Raw genomic sequence first — 9,094 nt, forward strand, 5'->3', positions numbered from 1 at the left:
GCAGCATAAGTGAGCGATATTTGCGGATAGATGAATTTGCGCCCGCGGTAATACGGTAGTCATTGAGTTACTTCGTAATATATCAATGTGTCAACAGCCTTCAGTTATTAAGTTCGTACTTGCAACTGTGTATTAACTCTGAAGTTCTATAGAGAAATTACGCATTAATTAAATTAATTTCAAGCTAATTGATGTATGTGAAATATTGTTAACATTGAGCTTAATTATAGTTTTTTTAGTCCTGTTGTTTTAAATTTTATTCATAATCTTGAGTATGGTATAAAAAAGAGAAAGTTTTTTTATAATTTAATATTAAGTAATTAAGGAAAAATGGAATTAAAAATGTTTCTCTCGAGTGCAATAAGAGAATTGCTTCAAACAAAATCAATTTAGGTAGCATTGTCCAAACTTAAACGTCATAGACGATTAAGGATAACGATCGAATTGTGCGTAGCGGCGTATCAATCCCTTTTGCTATTAACCCGCAAAGCTTCATTACGGCTTCAGTGACCTGAATTCCTAGACAGCGCGATCGCAATTGAACATGCACCGACGAGTGATTAACTAACGTGTCGGTTCCACGATGTCGCGAACTCGATCGGCTTGACGATATTTGCTATTTATTTCCGGCCATACCTTGATGGCGTTTAATTGTACGGCCCGCCGTCTGCCATATCCCATGAATACGCGTCAAGGAATGAGCTATCAAAGTTAGAACGGTCTACCGCTGCGACGTGGAGAGACCTTTGACATTCCGGTGTGGAGCCGGCTCATTACAGTCCCTGTATCGAGGAGCAACGTACCGTATTACAGGTTCCATTACTGAAACAGTTTAGATCACGCGGCCCTACCGACATTCGCAAAGACTGATCCATTGACAAGCTTTGCTAATCTTGATAACCGATATCGGCAAGGATACGATCTCATGTAATAAACGCACGCAGAAAATACTCTAGAGAGGCTGAAATTCAAAATATCCAAATTATGCGGCAATAAATGACGAAAAAGTTATTATGAAAAAGCGTTAGTTACGTGCGCTTTATACAAAAATTAGATTCTTAAGATTATAAAATTTTGAAGCAATCGTTGACATAACGATAGTTGTATAATTTTACACTAAAAGCAATCTACTAACAAATTAAAACTTCAATTTTTGTGAAATCACATTATTTAGTTGTAGATTTGCCTACATGGACTTTTTTGGCGCATCATGTATCTTGCAAGAGTAACTCTTATCATAACCGAATATACATATAATGCCTTTGCGAAACGGCGTGCAAAACAAATGTATAACGAATAAATTATTTTGTTAGGATCCATCGATAAATTTCTTTTAGGAAAGTTCGTTAATTGCAAGCTCGCGTGAGAATCGTTTAAGTTTCGGCACTTGACGCTGACGAGTTTGCATAACGCTTAATATAAATGGAAAACCGGAGAAGTTTGTGCTCTCGATGCGTTGTCGTGATGCATAATTCATAATAATGCTGAACGGCCGCGATCGACATTTCTTCTTGAATAAACTTAATCGAAATTTTAGTGAAATACAATTTTCGATAGATTGATTGTGTTCTAAATACTAACTGTAAGTACTATAAAGGATTGATAGTATTTACTAATTAATCTTTAGTACTCATTTGCGATTTGTCATGTATCATATCTTCACATTTTTTAAAATAAAATCGCGTAATTTAAGTTGCAAATCTATAATTTATTGGAAAAATGTCTGTATATATCTCGTAAATCTATATTTAGAATATATTTTTAGAAAACATAATTTTTGATATTTTTACCTGTCTCTTAATTCGTTCGAAAAGCTTCGCGATAGTGTGTTGTCACATGTAGACGCATGTATGCAATATACGAACATATTAAAACCATTGTTTCGACCGACTATTGATTAGTAATAGCTTCCACAAGAGAGGGAGACAGTTAACTCGTCTCTAGAGCTCTCATTTGTCTGCATGAAAAACCAATTTTGCGAATTGATTTTACGTTGCCAAACAATACATAGAAGCGTTTATTCGACAGTTTTTTATTTAAACCCGAATATTTTACTCGGCTATTTTACACAGTTTTTTGTAGATAATTTCTTGCTACCACGTCTCATATAAATATCATCACGCTCCATTTCAAGAAAAAATTCTCAACATATTTACGATTAAATAGAAAAGATGCCATCTTCGGACTAGATCTTGGCAGCCTAATAATAAAATTTTTGTGTGAATTTTGTGATCGAATTGATAAAGATATCACCCCTCACGGAGCAAAGTTCGAATCCTGACTGGAATGATATTTCTCGCAATAAATTCTTTATAGCAATTTAAAAAGGATGTTTTTATCATCAAAAAGATAAATAAATTGATTATTGATTTAAATATGTAGATTTACCATTCCAACAAAGAACTGTGTTTCAAGACTAACAAATAATCGGCGCGCAGATTATTGAGTTCGAAAAAGTACATAAAATTCAAACAAAAATATCATTATTAGACTAAAATCCAGCCTGACTGAAGATGGCATCTTTTCTATTTAATTTTTAGACTTATATTGGACCAGTTTCACTTATTATATTTAAAATTCTTGGACGATATCTCGTAACTGTGCCAAAATTTATTTTTCGTGAAGGCAAAAATAATGAAACGGACGATGTAGATTCTCTTCTTGTCACATGCTTCCGCGATTTTATTTTCCGAGAATTTTCGACGATGACAGTATTGCTTATTGAGCAAGATCCAGCGAAATGCGGAATGGAATGCTGACACGGTGCTTGCAAGTGGCTTTTTCGATGCTAGTGCATTTTGCTGTATTTCACTTGGACGTTAACGATTTCCCAACGAAAACAAGATAATACTGGCTTCACGACAAAACAATCCTTACTTTTCTTGACTAATTAAGTCGTTTCCGACAGAACACATTGCGTTGCGACAATGGTTTACGTTTTAAACAATAAAATCTCTCCCTTTCTCTCTTTCTATTGTGTTGCCAAAAACTTTGTATAAAATATAAAAAATCGCACCACACACATACATACGCATATATCCATTAAGTAAAAACTGATACAATTATTAAATAAAAGTAAAGAGAAAGAAATGACATATCAATTCAATCGGCCTGGTCTATGTATAAATCCTATTTTAGACATTAGCAAGTAAAAAAGTTTAAAAATAGCTGTTATTTAAATTCTCTATTTTTATACTTTTTTGTGATATTCTTAAATCAATATTAGTTATTATGTTGTGTAAGAATAATAGCAAATATATTAAAGATAATTTTGCTATAGAAAATATAATCAAATGCAGAAGATATATCTGCAAAAAGATATATTTTATATTCAATATTGAAACAAAAATATGCGAGAACATCATTAAATCAGTATATTTACCAGTTGCGTATCAGTTTTTTTTTTATGAAAAATGGTTATAATCAAGCATGATTAGCGAAATAAATAATTGCTTAATATCGGGATCGCGTTAACAAATAAAACATGTAACAAAAAGTTATCAGTTTATTCTAATCGATGACGATAAATTATTAACAATACTGCAATAAATTAAAAATATTTTTTCTGTGTCACGTGGTATATTATCCTTCAAAATAAGCGAACGTAATCAGCTATCCTACCGTGACAAATTAATTAATTGTACAACACATGATGAATAATAGATCAATGTGAATGATCGATGAGCGTAAAATTAAACTGATTAAACCGATTCAATTATTTGCGGTCTCGTAAATCGGAATATATAAAACAGTAATGCGGAATGTATAAAACAGATTCGTATGTTTCATGTACGCTTTCATCGAATCATCTTAGAAGAGACGATATTCAGATGCTGCTTGCAATGTTACACGTAATTTACCATTATTACGGTGCCGGTCTAACGACGTAAAATATGAGTGCGAATTACCACGGAGAATTAAGACGAGAGGGGGAAAATTAAGGCAGCACCCGCATAACCAACTGTTCCTCCCGTTAATTGGCGAATACGTTATCGAGGATATATGATACAAGCCTAAATTAGTTACGGCTAATGTATCCAGTTCATGAAAAAGCAGATACTTCACGGAGAAAGTAGGAAAAAAGGAAATTACAGAAAATAATGCCCGATAAAGTTAAGCTGATTAAATAATTTTATGTCAATAAGGATTTCAATATAATGTAACGTCCAACGAAATAATCCGTTAGCCTGTAATTTCGATATTATAATAGCAATTTGAATTTCAAAGAGTGGAACGTAAAAAATATCTTACATATACATGAATACTCACCGTTAAATTTTGTCCAATCGCACACCGTGTTCGTCAATGCCGGCGAGAAGCCCTTCGTGTGTGGCCCCGTCGATTAATTAATCACGTTCTCGTTATACATACATTTACACTGAATTCCGCTAATATTTTATCAATTAGTATCTATCCAGTATGATCCATTATGCGCTTTTAATAATCCTTTTGCTTCTCCCGAAGTTGTTCACCATGAGCTAATACTTCCAATCGTGAACAGCACGTTCCAGTCTTGCGTAATTATATCCAGATTAACAGCGTCACGATTCGTATACGATTTTAAAATATCGACTTTAATTCTCTCATTAGCTCCGTGTTCATCATTATTATTTACTAATTATTTTTTGCAGCGGTTTACTTTACAAAATTAATTTGAATTTTTGTAAAAATTTGACATAAAATTTTGCTGGCCGATCCGACAATTATTTAAGGGTGTTATTAAATTAAATCGCATTTTTAGTAATAACGATTCCAGAAATGTAATTAAATACCGATTTGCGAACAAATACGAGTTGGACTAAGGCGAGGTAGACATATTTGATTGTCACTGCTCGTTTGTTTCCAAGATCGGAATTCTGATAGTAGAACGCGAACGGGCGAACTTTCACCCATGCTAAGTTCTTGCGTTTATAATTGCTGTAAGAGAGCTTCCGATCATTATTATTATCCCCATGAATCGAGTCTTGAATGCAATGTGCGGCTAGTAATTTCCATTGAAACTGTGAAACGAACGAGGAGAAGAACATTGAAGTTGACAAAATTCCGTCACATGTGATATAAAAGATCAATGGATTATTTCACAAATAACATATTTAATTTCTCAGTCTAACATTTTTATAATTATTGATATTAAAAATCAGAAATTATAGATTATATCATTGTCTCATATTTTTAATTAATTTTACGATACCCATATTTTAACCGTGAAATCATGAGAAATCGAGACTATAGCGAAACACATTAGAGAAACGAGTAGATGATAAAAGTTGAAAATGCTGCATTTTATATTTAATCGATAACTGTTGCCAAACTTTTCAATCATTATTATCGCACGTCGCAAATCGAGTTTCTAACGCAATTTAAGCGGGAAGTTACGCGAGAAGTTGGCGGACAGAAAACGAAAGGGAGCGGAAGAGAGTTGGCTGAGAGGGTTCGTGGGCATGAGACATGGTGTGAGGGAAGGGTTTGCGGAAGAGATGCGTCGTATCTTAAATTTACTTCGAGCACCTCGCCGCTGTTTTTCCGATAATGGCGAACGCACGATCGGACGTCGCCACGCCGGTGTTTCTTTGGCGCGGATTGCACCAGTGTCGGAAATTATGTTTGCATAATTTTCAATCTTGCGATAGAAACCACCGACGTATTGACGAGAACTCGTGACGCGGCCACGTACCGGAGTATCGCATCGATCCGCACGATTATCGCGAATAATTGAAAATGCAGTTGCTCGTTCATCGGCCGATAACGAAAATCGCTGATTCGATCAACGGACTCATTTCGAAGGTAAGCGGATTTAATCCTACTAATTGTCACTCACATCTAACACATTTCTCCGTCATTTCCCGTAGGAACGACGGATTGATCGCGCGATTATTTGGGCTCGTCGCCGCGACTGCTCCGAATTGTACCGCCCGCAGCTTTACATGAATGGAGACTTTGATTTCCTTGGAAACTTGTCGCGCACAGACGGGGGAGTCTCCCTGTCGCCCTCGATGACGACACGACGAGTAGTCGGCGAGTCCTCGATCTCACCACCCCTTAAGCACGGATCGGGGGAGCGAAGGGCATCGCGTCGCGAATTGCACTGACACTCGCAGATTCTCCGTTTCCCGCAGAAGCTTCCAACACGAACCCTCTCCCTACCCCAGCGCTAGCTCTTACCCTCTTTCAACCCCCCTCCCCCGCGGGCCGTGGCTTTTAGCGCAAGCGCTTGTGCTTTTCCGCGGACTGCGTCCTATCCTAATTCACATCAGCGTAAGCATGGGGTCCTGTCCAGTTCGTGCAGGACACTCGAGAATATCTCTCTTTGTCGCATAATCTTGCGATTATGAGTGGCAGAGATTCTTTATTTTTTTACGTATAAAGCGGTTCTCTTATAGACGTTCATATTTCATGAACGTTGCGAAGACAGTTCTGTTCGAGACCTTTGATAAATAAAATATTTATGATGATACATATTTGATTCCGTTTATAATAGTCCTGACGCGTATGTATATTTCAATCTCGCATCTATAAGAAAATAATTACGTCTGAAGTATTTCTAGAACTAGAATAATAATACTGAATTAATAATTTTTCTGAAATAAAAGAAATTCTAAAATAGTAGTTCATGTCCTTACAGATAAATCAGTAAGGATAAAAGTACCAATACCTGGACACGTACCTATGTCTGGATACCTTTAAAAAAATATAAATTTATGGAAATAAACGTTTGCAATATTATAACTAAAGTTTCAAACTACAAGAAAAAATATTGTTATCTTTGATTTTAATTCGTTTTATACTTATAAATAATAAAGGTGTCCAGATATAGGTACATGTCCGGGTATTGGTACTCTTACCTTAATTTACCTGTAAGAAATATTATTATTCACTAAGAAAGCAAAATACGACGTATTTACTTGACGTTTCGCTTAATTCAGTATTTAATGCGTGAAAGTATGAAACTTCAAAGGTTTTCGCAAATATTTGCTGGCTTATGTACAGAATACGGTGACTGAATTATGTATATAATGATTAACCAAATCAGAGGCATACGTCGAACTGTAATTGATAATATCGCTAAAGTAAATCAATGCAAACGATTGCGGACCGTCCGTTTATTCGACACAATTTTGCGGCAGTTGAACGATTATTGACCACTGAAATATTTACGAGAATTTACAGCTGGCTAATACACGATGAAAATAACGGGACAATGGCTCCTACACGATTTTTAATTTATCGTCGAGTACCATCGTGACATTGCGTTAGCTCTAAATAATTTTGTTTACGAGGATAAATATCTCTGACACGCATTACATATTTTGTTTCTCCTATATCAATCTGTCGTTCTATCTCTCTTCTCTGATTTTGTCTCACATGATAATATTTCACAGCAGCGTGTCAAAGGCGCAGCTATTGAATGGTTAAATAATAATATCAACAACGATACAAAAATTTAAAGATCTAGAATGCTCAGGAAGAAAGAAATATTTAAGAATATATTTATTGGTCATTTTTATGATACGCGAATCCGTTCAGTGTGCATTTTAAAAAGAAAAGCGTGCAAAATAAAGAAAAATCGTTGATAATTGGTCGCGCGAGAGTATCATGAGAAATGACATGAGAAATCAGTTCATTAAGGCTGACAAATTGAGCATGACTGCGGTTGCAAGTCCTGGTAAACAGGTATTCTAATAAAGTGCCCCGAGGGTGAGTTGCGCGAGTTGCGGCGATGAATTTTTCATCCATCCGCGTCAGACGTTGATCAAAACTCGGCGCGTTGCATGCACACCATCGCGTTGGAGAAAAGGCAACAGTTTGAGAATTAAGATTACCCTAGAGAGAGAGAGAGAAAGAGCGGCGGGTGCGCGCTCGTCATATTTCGACGAGGGTGGTTTATTCGCTCCAGCGGCTTCGCTGTACCTCTCATTAGCCTCGCTCCTCTGGCGGCTTTCTTTCTTTCCGTGCCGTGACGGTTAATAAAGCCAACTGTCCGAACCGAGCAGTTGAATTGGCCAAGTTTTAATTTCCTCGGGAACCAGCATGCTCCTGAGCAATCATCAAACTTATTGCGGATGAACGTGTTGCGAGTTGTTGGCCGACAGATGAATTGCGGGTTGCTCGTTCGAGTGATAGTCGAAGCGGTCAAAGCGGTCGCGGTGGTCCAGCGTACGCGCTGGATGTGTAACACATTAAATTTCCATAAATATGTAGCACGACGCGACAAATTTCCGCTGGGATCCACTCAGGATCTACATACCCCTGTATATCCGGCGAGCTTTAATTTCCCGCTTTGTCAACTGCGTATCGAGATAATCGACAAAGTTATCGCGAATGAACGCAGCGCCAGCGTTGTTAGCGAAAGCGTGAATTCCCCCATTGTCGGCATGATTGTTGGATCGGTCCCATGACGAAATCGCGACGTTACACTTTTATAGGATAATATAATATGGATCAGGAAAAAAAGGGCAAGCGCGCGCGCGCGTTGTCAAACAAGAGACTGCTTTCAGCTATATCAATACATATGCATGTTACGGAGCATTTGTCGTATTGCATTACGTATAAAAATCGCGGGATAAAAAGAGACTTCATATTTCACTTTAACTACATTTGCAACTGAGATCAATGACAATATCCTAAAAAGGTGTATTAGAATATCTGTGTGGTATATATTTCTTAAAGTGCTTGTTATTATATAAAATATAGAGTCCCATGATTCTCTACGCTAAAGTAAAATTCGAATTTCGATGCTTGCTTATGACTTTACCTAGTAATATCTCAATTTCAATATATGCATGTGCATTTCTAGCGTACCTCTCTTGATATGAGGCAAAGTGTTGCACAGTCGACATTACTGCGAATTCAACAGAAAGGTCGACGACCAGCGCGCGCCCGTAGTTTCACGAATTCCATCAGTCGCATGGAGACACGATGCCAGCGAGGCAATCACAGCCACGTCACGGCACATTCGTGTGTTTCTCCCTACATATTTTCCTCTCGGTGATAACGAGACGGCAGTGGCTCGCGACACGTTCGCTCGCTATAAGTTCAACGAACAGCCGAAATGAACGGCTCTCGACGGAATTAAAATCTGCGCTAGTCGGCGAGA

General features: G+C 37.0%; 1 protein-coding gene across 2 annotated transcripts in view; it reads right to left on the reverse strand.

Annotated features, from left to right (window-relative positions):
* The window catches only part of LOC112456317, a 220,328-nt gene extending 214,258 nt beyond the window's left edge, over window positions 1-6,070 (reverse strand). The window contains exon 1 of one of the 2 annotated variants that reach the window (XM_025018773.1): window positions 5,819-6,070. The gene's annotated coding sequence lies outside the window, so the exon portion shown is untranslated. The other variant, XM_025018772.1, reaches the window with a different exon arrangement.
* Between the last annotated feature and the right edge of the window lie 3,024 nt (window positions 6,071-9,094).

This window comes from Temnothorax curvispinosus, unplaced genomic scaffold (genome assembly GCF_003070985.1).
Source record: "Temnothorax curvispinosus isolate PA1 unplaced genomic scaffold, ASM307098v1 QBEX01006738.1, whole genome shotgun sequence".
Lineage (NCBI taxonomy): Eukaryota > Metazoa > Arthropoda > Insecta > Hymenoptera > Formicidae > Temnothorax > Temnothorax curvispinosus.